Below are 6,000 nucleotides of genomic sequence, written 5' to 3'. Positions count from 1 at the left end.
TGCCCGCGCCTCCCTCTTATGTCTACAGGTAGCAGCGGCGGCGGCAGCAGCAGCAGCAGCAGCGGAAGGGGGGCGAAAAAGGCAACTGAACTGCAGGAGCCTTTCCTCGAATTTGGAAAGCGGCTGATGCTCCCTTTGCCTACGGATGTACAGCCTTCTGTGTCCTTCGTGATCCCGTCTCCTTGGGCCACTGTGTGCTGCTCTTCCCTGATCCTCCTTCTCCCTCCATCCCTCTCTCCTTCCTTTATTTTTTTTTTAAAAAATAATAACAATAATTTTTTTTTAATCACCCTTGGGGGTTTTGCATGATATCTATCTATAGATACAGAGCTGCAATTCCCCTCCTTGCAAGTGACTTTTCTCTCTGCAAATAATTTTAGAAATTAATTTCCTCTCTCCCGACGTGTTTCTACGTTTGGCTTGCCAAGTTTGTAGCGAGACACGTCTTCTGAAATTCTCCTTTCTCCCGCTCCTTTTTTGGGGGGTTGGGGAGTGGGGAGGGGGGCCTTGGTGTAGGATCGGTCGCAGCGACAGCCCCTCGCTGGATGTAGAAAGGCACAGATTTTGCGATTTTCCTCTTTTCTCCTTCCTCCCCTTCCCCACCAAATTCTCTTCTTCTCTCCATCCTACCTCTCCTGGACGCCTCTCCCCTCTCCTCTCCTCAAGACATTTGGAATCCTCTAGGGAGCTAATGGATACTAAGGAATCAGCTTGGCACATTCTTCCGTCGAGTCCCTTTCCAGAAGAGGAGCATTAAAGACATGCACGTTGCTTGCTCCCCCCTTGTTTTTTTCCTTTTCCTAAAACAAGACCCAGCCTTCAACTTAGCTTCCTCCTCTTCTCCAAGTATTTATGATTGCGGATCAGGTACAAAAGGAGGAGTAGTTTGATAAGGTAAGGCATCTATTTCTGTCCTTTCCAAGACGCCAGTATGTTATCTATCTGGGCTTTCCAATAACTTGCCTCTTTCTCCCCATCGCTTTTCCCAGAAGGGGTTCATTTCTCTCTCCGCCGTCCCCACCTCAGGTCCAAATCTCTCCTATGCTTCCCCCGCAAAATATATCTGAATTGTCTTTGTGTGCGCTCTAGTATTAAATCTGATTAACCCTCCACCCCTCCTCCAATATTATAAGAGTTTATGTCTGCTCCAGGCATGTTTTGTCTGTATGGGAGAGCTGGATTTCAAACACACATGCCAGTATCTTCTGATTAAAGGAACAGCTCCCCCCCCCCACTCTTTCCCCTTTTTGGGGTATACTTCCTCTTCTTCCACAGCAGTCTGCATTAACACAGCATACATAAGCAGCAGGCAAAAGCCGGCCTTTATTATGTATGTGCCTAGGAGAAACTTGACAAGTGGAACTAAAAAGTCTTTATATATCAAGGTATTTGCTGCAGCTCTTATAAATAAAGCCCATTTAATTTGAGGGAGTCAGCACCATCAGTTAAGAATAGGGTGGAGGAGACGGCTTGATCCTTGTAGAAGTGGAGGGGGGCATTTATTGATTAAGGCTTTGGTTGTACATTTGGGGCTCTGTTCATATTTGCCCTTAGCGGAGAAAAAGCCCATAATCTTTGCTTCAAAAAGCCAGAAGCAGTGGGATTTTTTTGGGGGGGGGGAATGGGCTAGTTTTCCAGTAACACTCTCCCCAAACATTTTCTTCTCCCTGTGCTTTTAAAATGCATGAATTCTTGACCTGTCCTCTCCTGTGGTTCTCAGCCTCTGGCTGCAATCTCTGTGATATACTTCACCTAGGCTTGACTCCTTAGTGACCAGCTTCTTAATAAGTGGCTCTGTGTTTGGGGAGGATAGAGAAAAGTCTTTTTGGGGGCGAGACAGAGGTGCGTTGGCAGAGGAGCGTGCAGTTGTGGGGGGCAAGGAGGAAGCCCCACAGAGGGTGCGTGTGAGAGACACCCCCACGCAACACGCTGGAGAAGCGTTCGTGAGAATCACAAGGCTGCTAGTGCATCTGAATCTTCTGTGCATGGTGCTTGCTAGTTATTGGCAGCTGAAGAATGACTGGGAGCAGCAGCCAGGAAACAGAGGAAGGAAAGAGGATGTGGAAAGACAGTGGAATCAGGCAAATGAAGTGAAGGGGAGGAGAGTTGGGAAGAGAGATTGGGAAACATAAGAAGCTTGCACTGAGAACGTTTGCAAGCTTTCCGGCCACACAAGGTTCTTCCATAGGCATTGCTGTTTGGTGTGTCTTTAAACGAGTTAAGCGCAGTAGCTTATCAGTCACCAGGAGTCAGAGAGACAGGTGGCGATGGGTGTGCTTGTGCATTTGTGCATGAGTGTTCAAACGCTGGCTACAGAGAGGCGCTGATAGATTATAAAGCATCCCCTTGGAGCAACTGCCTTCACTTCAGTTCATCTCCTTCGCAGGATCTGGCACCAACCCAACCTGGCCTCCTCCTCTTCATCATCATAACATGTCTGTTATTTCCCTTATAGTTATTCTCCCCTCCTGGGTGATTTCCTTCCACATTACCTTCTTGAGGCGATTCTCATCCGCTCTGCTGAAACATGCTCTGTAGAGGTCTTTCTCCTGTTTTACGAGGGGCAGGAAGTGGTGTAAAGAAAAGGATGGTGGGAAACACCTGGCTGGAATTTATTTGCATTACAAAGAATCATTTGAATTGCAATTAACTCTCCCTGGGATATAACCATACGCAATGAAGCTGTTAGAGCTGAGGCAAGGGGAAGGTGACATAAAATAAATTAGGCTTGGCCTCTCAACGATATAGATCCTTGGTCTCCATCAGTGAGCTCTCTGGGCCATATTTTATATCCCAGGTTCATACTTGGGAAAGAGCAAGGCTTTCAGCAAGCAGCTAATTGCAGAAATATTCTGCTTTTTATGGGATTTAATGGTCCTTTTTTGTCTTAAAATAAAATCTCTCTGTGCTAATAAAGCAGTCTGTATCTATCACAAATTACTTGTGCTCCTCTAAGGATAAATGTTAACCTTTTTTTAATGCATCCATTTCCAAAATAATTAATTGCTGTGAACAATTGCTAAAAGGGTTCTTGGTAATAAAGGTGTCATCAAGAAATGCTGGGTGGCATTTGACCATAGATCTTTTGCTATGTTTTTTTTTTTAAAAACAAAAAACCCATCAATATGAAATACCCAGCGATTCTTTACCACTTGACAGCCACAGGGAACTGAGGGCACATCTGATGAGAAGATCACAGGTGATTAGGGAGAGGGGTGATGGGATGGGTCCATTCACCAAAAGGGCACCAGAAAATTCACATTGTTCTTGGTTCAGACAAAGAGCTAAGACACCACAGGGGCTGATTTAGTGACTTGCACAAAACCCAAGTGGGCAACACGGTTTGGACCATCCGATTCCATGTTTTGATTAAAAGGGAAGGAGGGGGGGAAGTGAAATGTTGTAGTAAGTCGGCTGGTTCTGGCGTTAGCCTTTGCAATCCTCTTAAATAAACGCAGGGACTGTGGGATTCAGTTTTTCAGCAGAATATATTTAATGCTCCTGCAGCACTGGAGGAAGTGGTGATGGAGAAGAAGGAGATATATATATATATATATATGTTTTGGTGTCTTCGGGTGTCTTCCCGTGTAAGAGTTGGGGTGTCTAGGCGACGTTTCGACGAGGTCTCACTCGTCATCTTCAGGCTGGTGCTTTCGGCTTCTTGTTACTAGAACAGAGCAGGATCTCAGTAATATATATATATATATGCTTTCGTAGATTTTCACGGGTACAGGAATGCAGGTTTTGGTGTCTTCGGGTGTCTTCCCGTGTAAGAGTTGGGGTGTCTAGGCGACGTTTCGACGAGGTCTCACTCGTCATCTTCAGGCTGGTGCTTTCGGCTTCTTGTTACTGGAACAGAGCAGGATCTCAGTGTTTGAGTTCCTATAAATACTGTTGAGGGGGTGTGGTGTATAGCCTCCAACGTTCTGGGCAGAGAGGAAGTTCCCAGGTTAGTGTGTCTTTTCTTCTTTTGTTCATTAATTACTTGAGGGATATCTTGAGTGATTTCTTGAGTGATATTCTGAGTACCACTTAGGAGGGTCATTAGGTGTGGATTAGTTGCTAAAGCTTTCGTGTCTTGACCTCTTGAGCTAGTGAAGAGTTTTTTCTGAGAAGATGGCTGTACTGCACTTAGTTGTGCTCTGGCTTGGCTTCGTGTATAGGGGCGAGCTGTGGTTTTGTGCCCTGTGCCAGCCAGATCTGTGTAGGGATTGCAGGGGGGTGCAGCATCCGGAGGTGCCACTATGGTTTGGCTACTGGATGGTGTCTGTAATTTATCTGTGGAGAGGGTCTGGGTTTGGGTCTGGTGTGGTTGATTGGAGATGGCGTTCTGTGTGCCTCTGGTTCTGGTGTCGGTTTTTGTGGGGAGGGCTATTTTCCAGATGTCTGGCAGGCGGGACGTATCGTCACGCTTGTTCATGTTGTGAGGGTGTTTCTCTATCTCGATGGCTTCCATGATTATTCTCTTGTGGTGGTGTTCCATGTTAAAGAGCAATTTGGAATCTGAAAAATTAATTTCGTGTCCTGTTTCTTTCATGTGTTGGTAAAGAGAGGAAGTTTTTTCTTCTTTTTTGACGGCATTCTTGTGTTCTGCGATACGTGCATTTATTCGTCTGTTTGTTTGTCCAATGTACGTGGCTGGGCAGACTTTGCAGGGTATTTCATAGACCCCTTGGTTTTCTAACTGGATTTTATCTTTGGGGTTTCTGAGGATATTGGCTATTTTTTGGTTGGTGCAAAAGGCTGTTTTGATATTGTGTTTATGGAGGATTTTGCTAATTTTATCTGTAGTGCCCTTGATATAAGGAAGGAGGGCCATGCCATTGTTTTCTTCTGTGTCTTGGTTTTTGGGGGGTGTTTCTTTTTGGATTAGCTTCGTAACCCTGTTTTGCTGGTATCCGTTGGCGATTAACACATTTGAAAGATTCTGTAACTCAGTTGTCAAGTGGTCTTTGTCAGCCAGGCGTTTGGTTCTGGAGATGAGAGTCTTGGCTACGGAGTTTATTTGTGCAGGGTGGTGGTGTGATTGTGCATGTAAGTAGCGGTTGGTGTGTGTTTTTTTCCGGTAGATAGTGTGTCCTAGGGAGCCATCAGGTTTTTTGTAGATTAGGACGTCAAGGAAGGGAAGTTGGTTGTTGGCTTCTATTTCCATAGTGAATTGTATTTTGGGGTGTAGGCTGTTGAGATGTGTGAGGAAGCTATCGAGTTTTTTCTTCCCGTGTGGCCAAATTACAAAGGTGTCGTCAACATACCTGAGCCAAAGTTTGGGTTTGTGTTCTGACTTGTCTAAAGCATTGGTTTCAAAGTGTTCCATGTACAGATTTGCGATGACCGGTGAGAGGGGTGATCCCATAGGTGCTCCTTCTATCTGTTTGTATCTTTGTCCATTGTGGATGAAGTACGTGTTGGTTAGGCAGTGGTTGGTCAGGTCCAGGATGTATTCGGGGGGATTGTATTTGTTTTGAATGGCTGTCAAGGCTTCATTAATGGGCACTTGTGTGAAGAGAGATACAACATCGAAGCTCACAAGTAGGTCGTCGGGATGTAGGTTTTGCTTCTTTATTGTTTCTATGAACTGGAAGGAGTTTGTAACGTGTGAAGCGATAGATTCTGCATAGGGCTGAAGTTGCTTAGCGAGAAATTTAGCGAGATTTTGTAGAGGTGAGCCTATGGAGCTGACTATTGGTCTGAGTGGTGTTCCTTCTTTGTGTATCTTGGGGAGACCGTAGAGTTTGGGGCATCTGGATGATTTTTCTCTGGGGATGATTCTTAGCTGGATTTCTTCACTGATAGGAGAGGCTTTTATTTTGGATTTGGTGGTTTTTTCCAGATAGGTGGTGGGATCTGTTTTTATAGGTTGGTAGGTAGGGTCTTGGAGTAGATTTGATAGTTTTGCTTGGTAGTCCGATGTGTTCATCACAACAGTGGCATTACCTTTGTCTGCTGGGAGAATGATTATGTTGTTGTCTTTCCTCAGGTTGGTGAGTGCTTTCTGTTCTT

At 45.3% G+C, this 6,000-nt stretch overlaps 1 protein-coding gene across 1 annotated transcript in view; it reads left to right on the top strand.

Annotated features, from left to right (window-relative positions):
- The first annotated feature begins 261 nt into the window (after positions 1–261).
- Positions 262–6,000, top strand: part of NLGN1 (neuroligin 1) — a 648,973-nt gene continuing 643,234 nt past the window's right edge. The window contains exon 1 of the mRNA XM_081190128.1: positions 262–894. The gene's annotated coding sequence lies outside the window, so the exon portion shown is untranslated. The remainder of the gene's footprint in view (positions 895–6,000) is intronic.

The sequence above is a fragment of the Podarcis bocagei genome (genome assembly GCF_964188305.1).
Source record: "Podarcis bocagei genome assembly, chromosome: 4".
Classification (NCBI taxonomy): domain Eukaryota; kingdom Metazoa; phylum Chordata; class Lepidosauria; order Squamata; family Lacertidae; genus Podarcis; species Podarcis bocagei.
This window is presented reverse-complemented; position numbering and strand designations above follow the sequence as displayed.